At 38.9% G+C, this 22,693-nt stretch overlaps 1 protein-coding gene across 1 annotated transcript in view; it reads left to right on the top strand.

The window, feature by feature from the left end:
• The window catches only part of Atg14 (autophagy related protein 14), a 231,955-nt gene that overhangs the window by 48,245 nt on the left and 161,017 nt on the right, over positions 1-22,693 (top strand). The window contains exons 3-4 of the mRNA XM_070082299.1: positions 838-953; positions 5,626-5,747. The gene's annotated coding sequence lies outside the window, so the exon portion shown is untranslated. The remainder of the gene's footprint in view (positions 1-837; positions 954-5,625; positions 5,748-22,693) is intronic.

Raw genomic sequence — 22,693 nt, 5'->3', positions numbered from 1 at the left:
ACAAATCTGTCCATAGAGCTCTGTACCTCCCGTTCCTTTAAGATTTGCCTAAAATGGGCCACAACATTGTCATTGTAATAGTCATCAGCACTGCTTGCAATAGCTGTGTTAGGGTGCTTTTCATCCATAAAGGTTAGCACACATTTCCTTAAACTTTGAAGTAGGCACAATGGATTCCACGACTGGCATAGGCTTCTCAGGGTTAGCCCCAAACCCTTCAAAATCTTTCTTAATTTCCATACTAATTCTCACCCTTTTTACCACAGGGTTGGCACTAGAAGCTTTCTTGGGGCCCATGGTGACTTATTTTGCAGAAACAAGCACAAAAAACACTGGGATAAGGTGAAATGTACTGAATGTATGCGTGGATGCGACCGCACCGGCTGGCTTATAAACACTGGCGCTGAGGCCACACGTGGGACATGTCCCGGACGAATCGCGTGAGGCGAGGCAAAATTTTTGCGTTCAAATGTATTGTATGGCGGATTTAACGTAACGCGATGCCATTGCAAGGCGGGGGTCCACTGTACAGGCAAATGGGATTTTAGAAACTGTACAAATAGTTTTAACTTGGTAGGTGGTGGTCAGTCCTTCAAGCCTGGTAAATTTGAAGGACTGACCACTACCTACCAAAGGAGATGGATTGATCACATCAAAACTATTTCTTCTGCTTCCAGTATTGAATTCACTTATATTCAACTGGAGAAGTCTTATGTGTAGACAGAATTTTTTGGTAATAAGGATACCCAAGTGTCACACATGTCTTATTCATCAACTTGTTGGTATTGTGTACCATCATTAATATAATAAGATTTATTGCAGTGTATAATATTGCAGTGAAAACCCAGAGTGCTGAGGTGTCCAACACTAATGCTCTGCGGCGCCACCAGCTGCCAACCTTCCGTCAAAGACTGCTTAAGATAAGAAAGATTTTACTTCAGTACCAAGATAAGGTAAGTTTTTCACCCAAGCATGTGAGAAATCTCTCATATGTGGGGTATTGATAAAGATAGTTATCCTATTTCGCAATCTCTCTTCCTGACTCGCCCCAATGTAAAATTTATTCCTAACATCCTAAAGACTCATTTGGGTTTTTACCTTCCCTCTGTCAAATTCAAAATTCAGATTTGCATTTCTTTTGTGCAGTACACAGATAATGTAGTTTACATGTAATAAAATACTGTTAGGCACAAAAGAAAGCCACTAGCATTCACTGCATTTCGGGAAGATTGATCCTAATGCTTTAAAGACTACTGAGAAGCTAGGCATAGTTCTTCAGTAGTCCTTAAGCATTAGTTAAGGACATGATTACAATGCATCTTTTAAAGCCTTTCTCTAGTGATAGGCGATCAGTCTCATACCTTCTTCATAGCTTCTGCTTTTCAGCTCTAATTTCAGTTTGGTGACAAATCTCTGAACTATCACAAGACACTTTATATGCTTGACTGAGTGAGGGTGTCACATTGGTGCTGTATACATGGGGGAATGATCTTATGTGTATGTTGGTATTTTCTATCTGGTTTTTGTGTTACACCTGGATGGACTGGTTCACCCTCCATGTGTTATGTTATGTTCAATCTGTCTATGACACCTAGAGTTTTTGTCCCTCATGTGTGGCACCTGGAGATGTTACCTTTCCATGTGTGACACCTAGAGATATGTTCTTTCCATGTGTAACACCTGGAGATATGTCCTTTCCATGTGTGATACCTGGAGATTTTGCCTTTCCATGTGATACTCTTATCTGTGTTCAGCATTTGACACCTGGTTGTTGCTCTTCCATATGTTACATGTGATCATGCAATGACACCCATTGAGTGGGAATACCTACCTACCTACCTACCTACCTACCTACAGTGCCCACAAAATAAATCAGTGTTTTATAATTTTCTCTTGCACTGAATAGCTTAACCCTTTCAGGGTCCAAGGCCCAAATCTGGAGTCACGCACCAGTGTCCAAGAATTTTACAAAAAAAAATTTGTTATTTTTTCTTATGAAATCGTAGAGAATCTTTTTGTGAAGGTAATAAAACAAAAAGTACGAAATTTGGTGGAAAATTGACGAAATTATGCTCTCGCGAATTTTGATGTGTCAGCGATATTTACGAATCGGCGATTTTGCCGACTTTGACTCCCATTTTAGGCCAATTACATTATTCCAATCAACCAAATTCTTAGCTATTTCACTAGTATTACTTCTATTCTATCGATTGAGCACAAGAAATCGCCAAGTCAACTGTTTCAACTACAAAATAAAGTGATCGGAAATTGTTAATTTGGCCAATTTAACACAAAGTTCAAAATATTCCAATTTCAAAATAGGGTCCAGAATGAACAATGTAGGCATTCCTGGCACTAAACTAACATTTCCTCTGTTCATTAGTTATGTTTTGAGGCTTTACAAATAAATTCCATTTTGATTTTTTATTCACATAATGAATTTTTATTCACACCAAAAAATAGAAGATTTACTGTTATGCAATACTGTAATAATTGTATAAATATCATCACCATATTTGTGAATGTATATTAGACCCACCAGCTGATGTGTATTAGACTTGTGAGGTCGTTTGTTTACTCTTGAATATCGGCAAAAATTTAACATTTCCGCTACTTTGAGCTCAGTTTCAAGCCATTTCCAATGCTAAAACCAATCAAAATCATCTCTATTTCTGTAATATGTCTTCCATTCTATCAAATGAGACCAAGAAATCGCAAATACAACTATAAAAAACATACGAAAAAACACTGCAAAGTTGCTGTTTTAATCGAAAAATCATGATTTCATTTTTTTTCTCTCATTATACACAGTGTGCTGCAGGATCTGTTTTATGTGGTGCACACATACCACATAGATGTATTCTCTCATATCTAGGCCCAAATGTACCACTCACAGTTTATCAGAGTGAGCTGAGCTCATGGCATAGATCTACGGTTTGGACCCTGAACGTAAAGCCGTAGATCTACGGGACGGACCCTGAAAGGGTTAAGGGCAGTGTTACCGAGGCTGATCATGAGTCGGCAACTCTCACACCCATCACACACACACACTGTTACCTCGTTGGAGTTGCTGTAGGCTTGACCCCTATTTTGAACTTTGCTGTTGGATTGCTTGACAGCTTATAATTTGGTTTCAGTGATCATAATCGGGCCCTGTAAGCTTAGCATGGAAGAGAAGGCTTCTGATTTGGCCCTGGCAAGAGAGGAACAGAAAAATTGTGAGAATCAGGTGAGTTGGATGATCAGAAGTGGCAGTGTGGTGGTGAAGAATGTGGCAGACAAACAAAACAAAAACAAACTTTATAAAGTGGAGTATAGTATACATATTATATAATTAGGGTGATTGACATATTATATAACCACTTTATAGAAAGCCTGTTATTGTGCAAAGCATTTTGTGCAGCCTTAAAACTAAATTATGATTATTAGTATACAAGAATGAGAATACATTATTCTTAAAATATTGGAGATATTTAGTAGTTCAGTAAAAAATTATAATTAGTGATATTTTAGTGATGAATCTAGGTACACAAGTTGAAGGGATGATTGATAAGAACAGGAATAATACAGGTTGAACAGTTTCCTCCTCATGAGGCTCTCAAGAGGAAGCCATGTACATCTTATTAAGTTTCCTATTGAGAAGATACATTGGTCTACTGATAATTCCCCATATACATTACATGATGGGAGGATTTTGAAAAAAATCCCTTGGGTTCTTGATCCAAGGGATTGAAGCTGATTGTGTCCTATTCCCAAAATGTTGTAAAAGTCTTAGCAATGCAATGCTTCCCCATAAATATAATAATAATTGTCTAGTGTGGTAATAGTACGTCAAATTATTTTTTTGCACAAAAGAAAGATGCATGCCACCAGTCTGTATCTTTCTTGTTTTTATCTCTGTCTTTGTTGTTAATCTTCAGCAAGCTTATAAGACAATTTCTCATCCAGGACTTAAAATTGTACCAATCTCTACATAGTCTTTTTTCTTTAAATGCTTCATTATCTCTTTCCATACAATCTTCACAAAGCTTACATTTTATTTGTGGCGTCTATCTGTAACCCTTGTTTTTCATATGTTACCACTGTGGTCTTTTCAGTTTTCTGGTAGCTCTTCTGAATTAAGTGATTTGTTAAAGATTTTTACTATGTATTTGGTCACATTTTGATTCTGATAATCCCATTTCTCTCACATACATTCTTATGCCACCATAGTCCCCCTTTTCTGTAGCCCAATTTTGTGTTTTGTTTTCTCTGTCTTTCTCCATTCTCATTTTCATTTGGAACTCAAAATTTAGTGCCTCATGATCACTGGCACCCAGTGGTTTCCCATGTCTTATTTCAACATTACAAATGTTGGAATTTCATGTGTTTAGTAATCTTCCTTCATAGCACCCCTTAATCATCAGTGCCATAGTTCTACGGTTTTGAACTTTGGGTCAGTGCCATAGAACTACGCCATGAGCTCAGCTTGCTTAAATAAGCTGTGAGCGGTAAATTTGGGCCTATATATGAGAGAATGGGTCTGTGTGGTAAGCCTGCACCATATAAAAAAAAATCCTGCAGCATGCAGTGCATGAGAAAAAAAACTGCGACATTTTTTTTGGTTTAAAACATTGACTGTGTGGTGTATTTTTGTATGGGATTTTATGGTTGTATTCACAGTTTCTTGGTCTCATTTGATAGAAAGGAAGATATATTATAGAAATGGATGATTTTGATTGGTTTGAGCATTGAAAATAGCTTGAAATTGAGCTCTAAGTAACAAAAATATTCAATTTTTGCAGTTATTCCAGACTAAGCATATCACGTAACTCGTCCAGTATGCATCCACTGGTCGGTCTAATATGCATTCCTGAACGCACTGACATTATTTTTACAGTTATGACAGTAATGCCTGACAGTAAATCTCTTATTTTTGTGTGAATAAAAATTTGAAATGGAATTCATATGCCATGCCTGGGAATATAACTAATGAACAGAGGGAATGTTGTTTTAGTGCCAGGAATGACTGCATTATTTATTCTGGACCCTGTTTTGATATTGGCATATTTTGAAATTTGTGTGGAACTAGCCATATTACCAATTTCTGATCACTTTATTGGGTAGTTTTAATAGTTGATTGGGCAACTTCTCATGTACAGTCGATAAAATAGAAGGCATGTTAGCATAATAGCTAAGAATTTGGTTGACTGGAACAATGTAATTGGCCTAAAATAGGACTTGTGGGCAAAATTGCCAATTCATAAATATCGCTGACACAGTGAAATTTGTGATAGTGTAATTTCATTAATTTTCTATCAGATTTCGTACTTCTTGCTTTATTACCTTCAGAAAAATATTCTCTACTATTTCGTAAGAAAAATAGCAAAAAAATATTTTTTTTAATTTTTGGACCCTGTGGACAAGTTTCAGATTGAGGGTCTGGATCCTGAAAGTTTCAAAGATTTCGATAATTGAATAGTATGTCAAAACTGTTGGCCTATTTTGCATGCAACCATGCCATAAAGTGCTGTCTGAGAAGTCAGTAATGGGATGTCTTTAATATTTTCATTTTGCCAGTATTACATAATTACTGTACATGTATATTTGGAATAAAAGAGCCAAAGTTGAACCCATAATTAATAGATTCGGGACAAGAGAGAACAGCTGGTCATCAGGGAAGCTCAGCTGAAGGGAGTCATCCGACGGAGCATACACCAACTTACACGTTATATCTTTCCCATCACTGAAGTGAAGCCAGCCAGAAGGTACTGTATTTTTTCTTGATTTTTTTTATACTTTTCATTAGAAATGGGAAGGGAAAAGAGACATGAGAGTACTGTAGTTTACCATACAGTGATGCAGTAAGCTTTAGTTGCCAAAATTCTGTGTAGTTTGGTGTGCATTCTAAAGAAACAAGAAGGATCAATGTGCACATGTTTAGGATTTCTATCTGGCCTATCTTGATTATATGTATGTCACTTGAGGAAGAACATGCACATAATGATGTTCAAGTAAGTGTAAGGGAATTAAAGATAAGGGGGAAATAAAAATGTATTTGCACTTGCCACATGGGATTGAAACTTTCTGAGTATGGCTCATTAATGTAATAGTGGTGTAAGAAAGTCACAGATACTGAATAGTGGATATCAAGAGGAAGAAAGCTGGAGGTAAAAGTCATATTATTGATAAGTCATTCAGCTTTAAATCTGGTTTTGTCAAATGAGGATTAGAATACATGTTAATACTTTTTATTGTTAATTTTTCCTTGAATGTCCTTTTGTGTAGTGTTTAATTTTAATTGCCAGAAGGAGTGAGGGATGTATGTATATTCCAGGTCAAAGTGCTCTTCAAATGTCAGAGCTACCACACCTATGCTTTTGCTTGAATGTTGTGTTAGTCAAAATTGTCTTGAGTAAAGAGCAAATAATTCATAAGAATGTAATAAATGAATACAGGGGAAAGTATTTTGTTGGATAGTCTCAGTAAATTAAATGTTAAGTAGATTTCTGAGAGATTAATACATTGTTAATGACTATTGATGCATGATGGAGATGCCTGTGAGGAGCCTTCTTAATTGCATTCTAACAAGAAAAACAATTTTATCATTTTCCCTTTGTATTTCTAACCACTTCTTATTAAATCCTATTGAGTGATAATGTAATCATTGTAAATTACAGTACTGTACAGTATATGCATATTGCATATGCAGTATTTTTACATTTTGGATAAAGATAGTATCTGCTCTTTAATGTCTAAAAATGTGATGACTTATGTCTCATTATATGCCCAGAAGACTTGTTATTGTAATGATACAATATGTGCAGATGCAGCAATTTATTTGGTGTTGATTCCCTTGTCAGCAGTGTGAGCATGGCAGGAACATGGTATTTGTTGTTGTGTGTGTGTGTACATATATATATATATATATATATATATATATTTTTTTTTTTTTTTTTTTTTTTTTTTTTTTTTTTTTTCAACAAGTCGGCCGTCTCCCACCGAGGCAGGGTGACCCAAAAAAGAAAGAAAATCCCCAAAAAGAAAATACTTTCATCATCATTCAACACTTTCACCACACTCGCACATTATCACTGTTTTTGCAGAGGTGCTCAGAATACAACAGTCTAGAAGCATAAACATATAAAGATACACAACATATCCCTCCAAACTGCCAATATCCCAAACCCCTCCTTTAAAGTGCAGGCATTGTACTTCCCATTTCCAGGACTCAAGTCCGACTATATGAAAATAACCGGTTTCCCTGAATCCCTTCACTAAATATTACCCTGCTCACACTCCAACAGATCGTCAGGTCCCAAGTACCATTCGTCTCCATTCACTCCTATCTAACACGCTCACGCACGCTTGCTGGAAGTCCAAGCCCCTTACCCACAAAACCTCCTTTACCCCCTCTCTCCAACCCTTTCGAGGACGACCCCTACCCCGCCTTCCTTCCCCTATAGATTTATATGCTTTCCATGTCATTCTACTGTGATCCATTCTCTCTAAATGACCAAACCACCTCAACAACCCCTCTTCTGCCCTCTGACTAATACTTTTATTAACTCCACACCTTCTCCTAATTTCCACACTCCGAATTTTCTGCATAATATTTACACCACACATTGCCCTTAAACAGGACATCTCCGCTGCCTCCAACCGTCTCCTCGCTGCTGCATTTACCACCCAAGCTTCACACCCATATAAGAGTGTTGGTACTACTATACTTTCATACATTCCCTTCTTTGCCTCCATAGATAACGTTTTTTGACTCCACATATACCTCAACGCACCACTCACCTTTTTTCCCTCATCAATTCTATGATTAACCTCATCCTTCATAAATCCATCCGCCGACACGTCAACTCCCAAGTATCTGAAAACATTCACTTCTTCCATACTCCTCCTCCCCAATTTGATATCCAATTTTTCTTTATCTAAATCATTTGACACCCTCATCACCTTACTCTTTTCTATGTTCACTTTCAACTTTCTACCTTTACACACATTCCCAAACTCATCCACTAACCTTTGCAATTTTTCTTTAGAATCTCCCATAAGCACAGTATCATCAGCAAAAAGTAACTGTGTCAATTCCCATTTTGAATTTGATTCCCCATAATTTAATCCCACCCCTCTCCCAAACACCCTAGCATTTACTTCCTTTACAACCCCATCTATAAATATATTAAACAACCATGGTGACATTACACATCCCTGTCTAAGACCTACTTTTACCGGGAAGTAGTCTCCCTCTCTTCTACACACCCTAACCTGAGCCTCACTATCCTCATAAAAACTCTTTACAGCATTTAATAACTTACCACCTATTCCATATACTTGCAACATCTGCCACATTGCTCCTCTATCCACTCTATCATATATATATATATATATATATATATATATATATATATATACATATATATTATTTATTTTTTTTATTATCACACTGGCCGATTCCCACCAAGGCAGGGTGGCCCGAAAAAGAAAAACTTTCACCATCATTCACTCCATCACTGTCTTGCCAGAAGGGTGCTTTACACTACAGTTTTTAAACTGCAACATTAACACCCCTCCTTCAGAGTGCAGGCACTGTACTTCCCATCTCCAGGACTCAAGTCCGGCCTGCCGGTTTCCCTGAATCCCTTCATAAATGTTACTTTGCTCACACTCCAACAGCACGTCAAGTATTAAAAACCATTTGTCTCCATTCACTCCTATCAAACACGCTCACGCATGCCTGCTGGAAGTCCAAGCCCCTCGCACACAAAACCTCCTTTACCCCCTCCCTCCAACCCTTCCTAGGCCGACCCCTACCCCGCCTTCCTTCCACTACAGACTGATACACTCTTGAAGTCATTCTGTTTCGCTCCATTCTCTCTACATGTCCGAACCACCTCAACAACCCTTCCTCAGCCCTCTGGACAACAGTTTTGGTAATCCCGCACCTCCTCCTAACTTCCCAACTACGAATTCTCTGCATTATATTCACACCACACATTGCCCTCAGACACGACATCTCCACTGCCTCCAGCCTTCTCCTCGCTGCAACATTCATCACCCACGCTTCACACCCATATAAGAGCGTTGGTAAAACTATACTCTCATACATTCCCCTCTTTGCCTCCAAGGACAAAGTTCTCTGTCTCCACAGACTCCTAAGTGCACCACTCACTCTTTTTCCCTCATCAATTCTATGATTCACCTCATCTTTCATAGACCCATCCGCTGACACGTCCACTCCCAAATATCTGAATACGTTCACCTCCTCCATACTCTCTCCCTCCAATCTGATATTCAATCTTTCATCACCTAATCTTTTTGTTATCCTCATAACCTTACTCTTTCCTGTATTCACCTTTAATTTTCTTCTTTTGCACACCCTACCAAATTCATCCACCAATCTCTGCAGCTTCTCTTCAGAATCTCCCAAGAGCACAGTGTCATCAGCAAAGAGCAGCTGTGACAACTCCCACCCTGTGTGTGATTCTTTATCTTTTAACTCCACGCCTCTTGCCAAGACCCTCGCATTTACTTCTCTTACAACCCCATCTATAAATATATTAAACAACCACGGTGACATCACACATCCTTGTCTAAGGCCTACTTTTACTGGGAAAAAATTTCCCTCTTTTCTACATACTCTAACTTGAGCCTCACTATCCTCGTAAAAACTCTTCACTGCTTTCAGTAACCTACCTCCTACACCATACACTTGCAACATCTGCCACATTGCCCCCCTATCCACCCTGTCATACGCCTTTTCCAAATCCATAAATGCCACAAAGACCTCTTTAGCCTTATCTAAATACTGTTCACTTATATGTTTCACTGTAAACACCTGGTCCACACACCCCCTACCTTTCCTAAAGCCTCCTTGTTCATCTGCTATCCTATTCTCCGTCTTACTCTTAATTCTTTCAATTATAACTCTACCATACACTTTACCAGGTACACTCAACAGACTTATCCCCCTATAATTTTTGCACTCTCTTTTATCCCCTTTGCCTTTATACAAAGGAACTATGCATGCTCTCTGCCAATCCCTAGGTACCTTACCCTCTTCCATACATTTATTAAATAATTGCACCAACCACTCCAAAACTATATCCCCACCTGCTTTTAACATTTCTATCTTTATCCCATCAATCCCGGCTGCCTTACCCCCTTTCATTTTACCTACTACCTCACGAACTTCCCCCACACTCACAACTGGCTCTTCCTCACTCCTACAAGATGTTATTCCTCCTTGCCCTATACACGAAATCACAGCTTCCCTATCTTCATCAACATTTAACAATTCCTCAAAATATTCCCTCCATCTTCCCAATACCTCTAACTCTCCATTTAATAACTCTCCTCTCCTATTTTTAACTGACAAATCCATTTGTTCTCTAGGCTTCCTTAACTTGTTAATCTCACTCCAAAACTTTTTCTTATTTTCAACAAAATTTGTTGATAACAGCTCACCCACTCTCTCATTTGCTCTCTTTTTACATTGCTTCACCACTCTCTTAACCTCTCTCTTTTTCTCCATATACTCTTCCCTCCTTGCATCACTTCTACTTTGTAAAAACTTCTCATATGCTAACTTTTTCTCCCTTACTACTCTCTTTACATCATCATTCCACCAATCGCTCCTCTTCCCTCCTGCACCCACTTTCCTGTAACCACAAACTTCTGCTGAACACTCTAACACTACATTTTTAAACCTACCCCATACCTCTTCGACCCCATTGCCTATGCTCTCATTAGCCCATCTATCCTCCAATAGCTGTTTATATCTTACCCTAACTGCCTCCTCTTTTAGTTTATAAACCTTCACCTCTCTCTTCCCTGATGCTTCTATTCTCCTTGTATCCCATCTACCTTTTACTCTCAGTGTAGCTACAACTAGAAAGTGATCTGATATATCTGTGGCCCCTCTATAAACATGTACATCCTGAAGTCTACTCAACAGTCTTTTATCTACCAATACATAATCCAACAAACTACTGTCATTTCGCCCTACATCATATCGTGTATACTTATTTATCCTCTTTTTCTTAAAATATGTATTACCTATAACTAAACCCCTTTCTATACAAAGTTCAATCAAAGGGCTCCCATTATCATTTACACCTGGCACCCCAAACTTACCTACCACACCCTCTCTAAAAGTTTCTCCTACTTTAGCATTCAAGTCCCCTACCACAATTACTCTCTCACTTGGTTCAAAGGCTCCTATACATTCACTTAACATCTCCCAAAATCTCTCTCTCTCCTCTGCATTCCTCTCTTCTCCAGGTGCATACACGCTTATTATGACCCACTTCTCGCATCCAACCTTTACTTTAATCCACATAATTCTTGAATTTACACATTCATATTCTCTTTTCTCCTTCCATAACTGATCATTTAACATTACTGCTACCCCTTCCTTTGCTCTAACTCTCTCAGATACTCCAGATTTAATCCCATTTATTTCCCCCCACTGAAACTCTCCTACCCCCTTCAGCTTTGTTTCGCTTAGGGCCAGGACATCCAACTTCTTTTCATTCATAACATCAGCAATCATCTGTTTCTTGTCATCCGCACTACATCCACGCACATTTAAGCAACCCAGTTTTGTGTGTGTGTGTGTGTGTGTGTGTGTGTGTGTGTGTGTGTGTGTGTGTGTGTGTGTGTGTGTGTTTGTGTGTGTGTATATATATATATATATATATATATATATATATATATATATATATATATATATATATATATATATATATATATATATGTTATCAACAAAATTTGTTGATAACATCTCACCCACTCTCTCATTTGCTCTCTTTTTACATTGCTTCACCACTCTCTTAACCTGGTTGTCTTTGTTGTGGACGTTACGCCATCCAGTGGCTGGCTGGATGACGAAACGTCTACGATAGGGATGCCCCGGTGTTGCGCATGTGTCTTAATTTCATCTTGTCGGTATTATATACCATTCTTGTACTACTACTACCACCACCTCTTCCTGCCTATATATAGCCGTCCTGCTCCACTTCTGGCTAATGTGACTTTGTCAATGGTCCAAGTCGGACCGAAACGTCGTCTTTTATGTGCGGGTTATTTGTGCATCAATTCTATGATTAACCTCATCCTTCATAAATCCATCCGCTGACACGTCAACTCACAAAAATCTGAAAACATTCACTTCTTCCATACTCCTCCTCCCCAATTTGATATCCAATATAACTTTATTAAAATCATTTGATACTCTCATCACCTTACTCTTTTCTGTGTTCACTTTCAACTTTCTACCTTTACACACATTCCCAAATTCGTCCACTAACCTTTGCAATTTTTCTTTAGAATCTCCCATATATATATACAGTGGAACCTCAAAAATCGAACTTAATCCGTTCCAGGAGCTAGTTCTAAATTCGAAAAGTCTGAAATTCGAAGCAATATTTCCCATAAGAAATAATGGAAATACAATTAATCCGTTCCAGAAACCCAAAAATATTCACACAAAAAATACATTTTAATGAGATTAATTACAGTGATTGATTTTACACAAAACATGCACTTTTTTGGCAAATGTGACATGCAGATTGGTTTTGTTGATTGTGTTCGTAAGAGTTACAAATTGGTACATGAAACTTTTCTTCCATCTCATGGACATTTCAATGCTCAATGCATATAATATGTACCAAATAAATACTGGCAACAGATCACCGTATGGTGAATTTTGTTTGTCTGTTGTCAGACAACTCATAATGAAGTACCAGGTAACAACACCTGCTATACAACAAGGTCCTCGAATTACTCAGGATATACCCAAGCGTTTGAGGAGGGAAGGTGATCATTTCATAATACAGCTTCCTTCAACTCAGAAGAAATTTGCTCAGAAGAGATGCATTGTCTGTGCACAAACAAAACGATGGCAACAAAGACGCAAAGACACTCGGTTTATGTGTGAGGAATGTAAGGTGCCTCTGTGCATAGTGCCTCATTTCAAGGAGTTTCACAAGCTCCAGCAGTTCTAAAACCATGTCCAGTGATTGTAAATATGTAAATCTTTCTTCTTCTTTCAACACACCGGCCGTATCCCACCGAGGCGGGGTGGCCCAAAAGGAAAAACGAAAGTTTCTCCTTTTACATTTAGTAATATATACAGGAGAAGAGGTTACTAGCCCCTTGCTCCCGGCATTTTAGTTGCCTCTTACAACACGCATGGCTTACGGAGGAAGAATTCTGTTCCACTTCCCCATGGAGATAAGAGGAAATAAACAAGAATAAGAACTAGAAAGAAAATAGAAGAAAACCCAGAGGGGTGTGTATATATGTGCTTGTACATGTATGTGTAGTGTGACCTAAGTGTAAGTAGAAGTAGCAAGACGTACCTGAAATCTTGCATGTTCATGAGACAGAAAAAAGGACACCAGCAATCCTACCATCATGTAAAACAATTACAGGCTTTCGTTTTACACTCACTTGGCAGGACGGTAGTACCTCCCTGGGCGGTTGCTGTCTACCAACCTACTACCTATAAATATGTAAATATATGATAGAATAAACATCCACAAACATCTCTTTCTTATCATTCGCACAACATCCACACACACACTCAAACTTCCCACTTTGACAATTTTCTTCTTATTCTTTTTAGTAACTCTTACAGGAAAAGGGGTTACTAGCCCATTGTTCCTGCATTTTAGTTGACTTTTACAACACGCATGGCTTACGGAGGAAAGATTCTTATTCCACTTCCCCATGGATATGAAAGGAAAAGTAATTAGAACAAGAACTAAGATAAAATCAAAGAAAACTCAGATGAGTGTGTATAAATAAACGTGTACATGTATGTGTAGTGTGACCTAAGTGTAAGTAGAAGTAGCAAGACGTACCTGTAATCTTGCATATTTATAAGAACATAAGAACATAAGAATGTAGGAACACTGCAGAAGGCCTACTGGCCCATACGAGGCAGGTCCTTATCAAAACGATCTCTACCTAAAGCCACCCAAGAAATAACTCCCGTACCCAATGACACCAATCAAACCCAGCCCCTCCCACTCATATATTTGTCCAGTCTCTTCTTAAAGCTACACAAGGTCCTAGTTTCTATCACCCCACTAGGAAGACTGTTCCACGCATCTACAACTCTGTTAGAAAACCAGTACTTACCTATGTCCTTTCTAAATCTAAATTTATCCAACTTACATCCATTATTTCTGGTTCTTAACTGGTTCGACACCCTCAGTACTTTATTAATATCTCCCTTGTTTATGCCTGTCATCCACTTATACACTTCAATGATATCTCCTCTCGTTCTACGCCTCTCCAGAGAGTGGAGATTTAAGGCTTTAAGTCTATCTTCATACGGGAGGTTCCTTACATAAGAACATAAGAACATAAGAAAGGAGGAACACTGCAGCAGGCCTGTTGGCCCATACTAGGCAGGTCCTTTACAATTCATCCCACTAACAAACATTTGACGAACCCAATTTTCAATGCCACCCAAGAAACAAGCTCCGATGTGCAAGTACCACTCAAATCCAACCCCTCCCACTCATGTACTTCTCCAACCTAAATTTGAAACTACCCAAAGTCCCAGCCTCAATTACCCAACTAGGTAGACTGTTCCACTCATCAACTACCCTATTTCCAAACCAGTACTTTCCTATGTCCTTTCTAAATCTAAACTTATCCAATTTAAATCCATTACTGCGGGTTCTCTCTTGGAAAGATATCCTCAAGACCTTGTTAATATCCCCTTTATTAATACCTATCTTCCACTTAAACACTTCGATCAGGTCTCCCCTCATTCTTCGTCTAACAAGTGAATGTAACTTAAGAGTCTTCAATCTTTCTTCATAAGAACATAAGAATGTAGGAACACTAAACATAAGAATGTAGGAACACTTAACATAAGAATGTAGGAACACTGAACATAAGAATGTAGGAACACTGAACATAAGAATGTAGGAACACTAATAAGAATGTAGGAACACTAATAAGAATGTAGGAACACTAAATAAGAATGTAGGAACACTATAAGAATGTAGGAACACTATAAGAATGTAGGAACACTAATAAGAATGTAGGAACACTGCATAAGAATGTAGGAACACTCATAAGAATGTAGGAACACTAATAAGAATGTAGGAACACTTATAAGAATGTAGGAACACTAAAGAATGTAGGAACACTATGAGACAGACAAAAGACACCAGCAATCTCACCATCATGTAAAACAATTACAAGCTTTCATTTTACACTCACTTGGTAGAAAGGTCGTACCTCCCTGGGTGGTTGCTGTCTACCAACCTACCTACCTACATATACATATATATATATATACAGATGTCCCTCAATAATCGTCCGGCCTGAAAGTCGTCCATTTCGGAAATAGTCCTGTTTTTTCGTCAAAATATTGGCTCGCAAATGGTCCGGTAATTCGCTAATAGTCCTCATAGTCCTTCGTCTTGGACGCGTACTCACGCTCTGAGCCGCCTCGGCCTTTCCTTCCCAGCCAGTGTGCCATTGTTTACCAGTGAGTGACGGTCCCCTCACATGCTCCTACGAAATATTTCATAATCCATTGATTTTAGTGCTTGCAAGTGCTAAATAAGCTACCATGGCTCCAAATAAAGCTTCTAGTGCCAGCCCTTTGGTAAAGAATGTGTGAGAAACACATAATTTATGAAAAAGTTTGTAGAAAAATACAAAGATGGTGGTGGTAGAGTGGAAGCAGTTGTGATAGTGGTTGATGAACATAAGAAAGGAGGATCACTGCAGCAGGCCTGTTGGCCCATGCTCGGCAGGTCCTTTGCAATTCATCCCACTAACGAAACATTTTCCCAACCCAGTACTCAATGCTACCCAAGACATGAGCTCTGATAACTCTGTCCACTCATTTGGGACTTGCAAATGAGTGGATAGAGTTATCAGAGCTTATTTCTTGGGTAGCATTGAGGACTGGGTTGGGAAAATGTTTCGTTAGTGGGATGAATTGTAAAGGACCTGCCGAGCATGGGCCAACAGGCCAGCTGCAGTGATCCTCCTTTCTTATGTTCTTATATTCTTATGTTCATCAACCACTATCACAACTGCTTCCACTCTACCACCACCATCTTTGTATTTTTCTACAAACTTTTTCATAAATTATGTGTTTCTCACATTCTTTACCAAAGGGCTGGCACTAGAAGCTTTCTTTGGTGGTAGTGATGGTGGTAGAAGGTAGTAGTGATGGTGGTAACAGTTGTAATAGTGGTAGAAGGTAGTAGTGATGGTGGTAGAGTGTTCCTTCTTTAGTGATTCAGCAATTCTACCAACTCCTCCAATGTTCTTGGCGTTATATAGGGCTACAGAAACTACCACCGCCTCACCACCATTATGGACAGCTTACACTCAGTGGCCCTTATATACCCAACAACAACACAACACACCTCTCGTGACATGCGTAATGACTTATTTTATTCATTCTTGAGTATATTCCATGTTTCTATGTTATTAATATTGTTTATTATGTCATATTAGTTGAATTGTGATAGATAAATAAGCCATAGAGTTGATATTAGTGTCATATTCTCCAACAATAAACTTGCCATCCCTCCCTCACAAACAAATAGCCAGTAAAAACAACAATGGAAGAACACTGCAGGTCTACTGGCCCATACAAGGCAGGCCCTTATCAAAATGACCTCCACCCAAAGCTACTCAAGAATTTACTCCCGTACCCAATGACACAAATCAAACTCAGCTCCTCCAACTCGTATATTTGTCCAATCTCTTCTTGAAGCTACCCAAGGTCCTAGCCTCGATCACCTTACTGGTAAGTGTGATGTTACATAAGAACTTAAGAAAGTAGGAACACTGGAACAGGCCTGCTGGCCGATACTAGGCCAGTCCTTCACAAATCCAACCCACTAACATAAATGCTACCCAAGCAATAAACTCAGGTTCAAGTCCAACTCAAATCCAACCCATTTCACTCGTGTATTTTTTTTTTTTTTTCAACAAGTCGGCCGTCTCCCACCGAGGCAGGGTGACCCCAAAAAAAAAAGAAAGAAAATCCCCAAAAAGAAAATACTTTCATCATCATTCAACACTTTCACCACACTCGCACATTATCACTGTTTTTGCAGAGGTGCTCAGGATACAACAGTCTAGAAGCATACACATATAAAGATACACAACATATCCCTCCAAACTGCCAATATCCCAAACCCCTCCTTTAAAGTGCAGGCATTGTACTTCCCATTTCCAGGACTCAAGTCCGACTATATGAAAATAACCGGTTTCCCTGAATCCCTTCACTAAATATTACCCTGCTCACACTCCAACAGATCGTCAGGTCCCAAGTACCATTCGTCTCCATTCACTCCTATCTAACACGCTCACGCACGCTTGCTGGAAGTCCAAGCCCCTTACCCACAAAACCTCCTTTACCCCCTCTCTCCAACCCTTTTGAGGACGACCCCTACCCCGCCTTCCTTCCCCTATAGATTTATATGCTTTCCATGTCATTCTACTTTGATCCATTCTCTCTAAATGACCAAACCACCTCAACAACCCCTCTTCTGCCCTCTGACTAATACTTTTATTAACTCCACACCTTCTCCTAATTTCCACACTCCGAATTTTCTGCATAATATTTACACCACACATTGCCCTTAAACAGGACATCTCCACTGCCTCCAACCGTCTCCTTGCTGCTGCATTTACCACCCAAGCTTCACACCCATATAAGAGTGTTGGTACTACTATACTTTCATACATTCCCTTCTTTGCCTCCATAGATAACGTTTTTTGACTCCACATATACCTCAACGCACCACTCACCTTTTTTCCCTCATCAATTCTATGATTAACCTCATCCTTCATAAATCCATCCGCCGACACGTCAACTCCCAAGTATCCCAATATATATACATATATACAGTGGACCCCCGGTTAACGATTTTAATCCGTGCAAGAGGGCTCATCGTTATGCGAAATAATCGTTATGCGAATGAATTTTCCCCATAAGAAATAATGGAAATAAAATTAATCCGTGCAAGACGCCCAAAAGTATGAAAAAAATTTTTTTTTACCACATGAAATGTTAATTTTAATACACACAAACTGAAAAAGGCATGCACAATTACATGACACTTACTTTTATTGAAGATCTGGTGATGATTGATGGGATGGGAGGAGGGGAGAGCATTATCTTCTTACTGTTTAGAAGGGGAATCCCCTTCCATTACGACTTGAGGTAGCAAGTCCTTTTCCGGGGTTACTTCCCTTCTTCTTTTAATGCCACTAGGACCAGCTTGAGAGTCACTGGACCTCTGTCGCACAACAAATCTGTCCATAGAGCTCTGTACCTCCCGTTCCTTTACGATTTGTCTAAAATGGGCCACAACATTGTCATTGAAATAGTCACCAGCACGGCTTGCAACAGCTGTGTCAGGGTGATTTTCATCTATAAAGGTTTGCAGTTCAACCCACTGTGCACACATTTCCTTAATCTTTGAAGTAGGCACAATGGATTCCACAACTGGCATAGGCTTCTCAGGGTTAGCCCCAAACCCTTCAAAATCTTTCTTAATTTCCATACTAATTCTCACCCTTTTTACCACAGGGTTGGCACTAGAAGCTTTCTTGGGGCCCATGGTCACTTATTTTCCAGAAACAGCACCGAAAACACTGTAATAATACGAAATATTCCGAGTGTATGCTTGGATGTTACCGCGGAGGCTGGCTGGTAAACAATGGGACGGCCGGCACATGTGAGGCTGGCTGAGGGCACATTGGACGAGTCTCGGACGAAAATCGGTAAGCGGGTTTTTAATCGGTATGCGCGGCAAAAATTTTGCGATAAAAGTAATCGGTATGCGGAAAAATCGCTATGTGATGCCATCGTTATGCGGGGGTCCACTGTATATATATAATATATATACTATATATATATAATATATATATTATATATAATATATATAATATATATTATATATAATATATATAATATATAATATATAATATATTCTCTTGTGTATTTATCCAACCTAAATTTGAAACTACCCAAGCCATAGCTTTTAGAACATTGGAAAGGATGAACACTGCAATAAGCCTGTTGGCCCATACTAGGCTGGTCCTTCACAAATCCAACCCACTAACAGAACAAATGCTACCCAAGCAATAAGCTCAGGTTCAAGTCCAACTCAAATCCAACCCCTCTCACTTGTGTATTTATCCAACCTAAATTTGAAACTACCCAATTTTTTAGCTTCGATCACCCTACTAGGCAGACCGTTCCACAAATCAACTATCCCTATTACCAATGTTCATTTATACATTTTATTAGTGCCCTAGAGTCCTTATGGAGAGGGATTCCCCTTCCAAATAACCTCTCTTCCCTCTCTCCTCCTCCCTGTCTTCCATTCATCAACAACAGCCTTCAATAAAGGTAACTGTCATGTTGAATGTTCATTCTTTTGTGCATGTAAATCTATCTTTTAGGTAAAAAAAAAAAATTGTTGATACTTCTGGGTGTCTGGAACGAATTAATTGGATTTACATGATTTCTTATGGGGAAAACTGATTCGAAAATCGTCCATTTCGATAATAGTCCCACTTCCAGGAACGGATTATGGACGATTATTGAGGGACCACTGTATATATATTTATTTTATTATTTTTTTTTTATTATCACACTGGCCGATTCCCACCAAGGCAGGGTGGCTCAAAAAAGAAAAACTTTCACCATCATTCACTCCATCACTGTCTTGCCAGAAGGGTGCTTTACACTACAGTTTTTAAACTGCAACATTAACACCCCTCCTTCAGAGTGCAGGCTCTGTACTTCCCATCTCCAGGACTCAAGTCCGGCCTGCCGGTTTCCCTGAATCCCTTCATAAATGTTACTTTGCTCACACTCCAACAGCACGTCAAGTATTAAAAACCATTTGTCTCCATTCACTCCTATCAAACACGCTCACGCATGCCTGCTGGAAGTCCAAGCCCCTCGCGCACAAAACCTCCTTTACCCCCTCCCTCCAACCCTTCCTAGGCCGACCCCTACCCCGCCTTCCTTCCACTACAGACTGATACACTCTTGAAGTCATTCTGTTTCGATCCATTCTCTCTACATGTCCGAACCACCTCAACAACCCTTCCTCAGCCCTCTGGACAACAGTTTTGGTAATCCCGCACCTCCTCCTAACTTCCAAACTACGAATTCTCTGCATTATATTCACACCACACATTGCCCTCAGACATGACATCTCCACTGCCTCCAGCCTTCTCCTCGCTGCAACATTCATCACCCACGCTTCACACCCATATAAGAGCGTTGGTAAAACTATACTCTCATACATTCCCCTCTTTGCCTCCAAGGACAAAGTTCTTTGTCTCCACAGACTCCTAAGTGCACCACTCACTCTTTTTCCCTCATCAATTCTATGATTCACCTCATCTTTCATAGACCCATCCGCTGACACGTCCACTCCCAAATATCTGAATACGTTCACCTCCTCCATACTCTCTCCCTCCAATCTGATATTCAATCTTTCATCACCTAATCTTTTTGTTATCCTCATAACCTTACTCTTTCCTGTATTCACCTTTAATTTTCTTCTTTTGCACACCCTACCAAATTCATCCACCAATCTCTGCAACTTCTCTTCAGAATCTCCCAAGAGCACAGTGTCATCAGCAAAGAGCAGCTGTGACAACTCCCACTTTGTGTGTGATTCTTTATCTTTTAACTCCACGCCTCTTGCCAAGACCCTCGCATTTACTTCTCTTACAATCCCATCTATAAATATATTAAACAACCACGGTGACATCACACATCCTTGTCTAAGGCCTACTTTTACTGGGAAAAAAATAATATATATGTATATAAATATATATATATATAATATATATGTATATAAATATGTATATATATATATATATATTACATAAATATAATATATATATATATAATATATATATAATATATATATATATAAATATATATATATAAATATATATATATAAATATATATATATATATATATATATATTTATTAGTAGTAGGTTGGTAGACAGCAACCACCCAGGGAGGTACTACCGTCCTGCCAAGTGAGTGTAAAACGAAGCCTGTGATTGTTTTACATGATGGTAGGATTGCTGATGTCTTTTGTCTGTCTCATAAATATGCAAGATTACAGGCATGTCTTGCTACTTCTACTTACACTTAGGTCACACTACACATACATGTACACATTTATTTATACACACTCATCTGAGTTTTCTTTGATTTTATCTTAATAGTTCTTGGTCTTATTAATTTTCCTTTTATATCCATGGGGAAGTGGAATAAGAATCTTTCCTCCGTAAGCCATGCGTGTTGTAAAAGTCAACTAAAATGCCGGGAACAATGGGCTAGTAACCCCTTTTCCTGTAAAGATTACTAAAAAGAATAAGAAGAAGAAAATTGTCAAAGTGGGAAGTCTGAATGTGCGTGGATGTTGTGCAGATGATAAGAAAGAGATGATTGTGGATGTTATGAATGAGAAGAAGCTGGATGTCCTGGCTTTAAGTGAAACAAAGCTGAAGGGGGTGGGAGAGTTTCAGTGGAGAGGAATAAATGGGATTAGGTCAGGGGTTTCAAATAGAGTTAGAGCTAAAGAAGGAGTAGCAATAATGTTGAAGGATAAGCTATGGCAGGAAAAGAGGGACTATAAATGTATTAATTCAAGGATTATGTGGAGTAAAATAAAGATTGGATGTGAAAAGTGGGTTATAATAAGCGTGTATGCACCTGGAGAAGAGAGAAGTGTAGAGGAGAGAGAGAGATTTTGGGAAATGTTGAGTGAATGCGTGGGGAGTTTTGAATCAAGTGTGAGAGTAATGGTGGTTGGGGATTTTAATGCTAAAGTGGGTAAAAATGTTATGGAGGGAGTAGTAGGTAAATTTGGGGTGCCAGGGGTAAATGTAAATGGGGAGCCTTTAATTGAGCTATGTGTAGAAAGAAATTTGGTAATAAGTAATACATATTTTATGAAAAAGAGGATAAATAAATATACAAGGTATGATGTAGCACGTAATGAAAGTAGTTTATTAGATTATGTATTGGTGGATAAAAGGTTGATGGGTAGGCTCCAGGATGTACATGTTTATAGAGGGGCAACTGATATATCGGATCATTATTTAGTTGTAGCTACAGTTAGAGTAAGAGGTAGATGGGAAAAGAGGAAGGTGGCAACAACAAGTAAGAGGGAAGTGAAAGTGTATAAACTAAGGGAGGAGGAAGTTCGGGTGAGATATAAGCGACTATTGGCAGAAAGGTGGGCTAGTGCAAAGATGAGTAGTGGGGGGGTTGAAGAGGGTTGGAATAGTTTTAAAAATGCAGTATTAGAATGTGGGGCAGAAGTTTGTGGTTATAGGAGGGTGGGGGCAGGAGGAAAGAGGAGTGATTGGTGGAATGATGAAGTAAAGGGTGTGATAAAAGAGAAAAAGGTAGCTTATGAGAGGTTTTTACAAAGCAGAAGTGTTATAAGAAGAGCAGAGTATATGGAGAGTAAAAGAAAGGTAAAGAGAGTGGTGAGAGAGTGCAAAAGGAGAGCAGATGATAGAGTGGGAGAGGCACTGTCAAGAAATTTTAATGAAAATAAGAAAAAATTTTGGAGTGAGTTAAACAAGTTAAGAAAGCCTAGGGAAAATATGGATTTGTCAGTTAAAAACAGAGTAGGGGAGTTAGTAGATG

This window comes from Cherax quadricarinatus, chromosome 1 (assembly GCF_038502225.1).
Source record: "Cherax quadricarinatus isolate ZL_2023a chromosome 1, ASM3850222v1, whole genome shotgun sequence".
In the NCBI taxonomy this organism is placed as follows: Eukaryota; Metazoa; Arthropoda; class Malacostraca; order Decapoda; family Parastacidae; genus Cherax; species Cherax quadricarinatus.
Note: the sequence above shows the minus strand (reverse complement) of the source record. Positions and strands in the feature narration are given on the sequence as shown.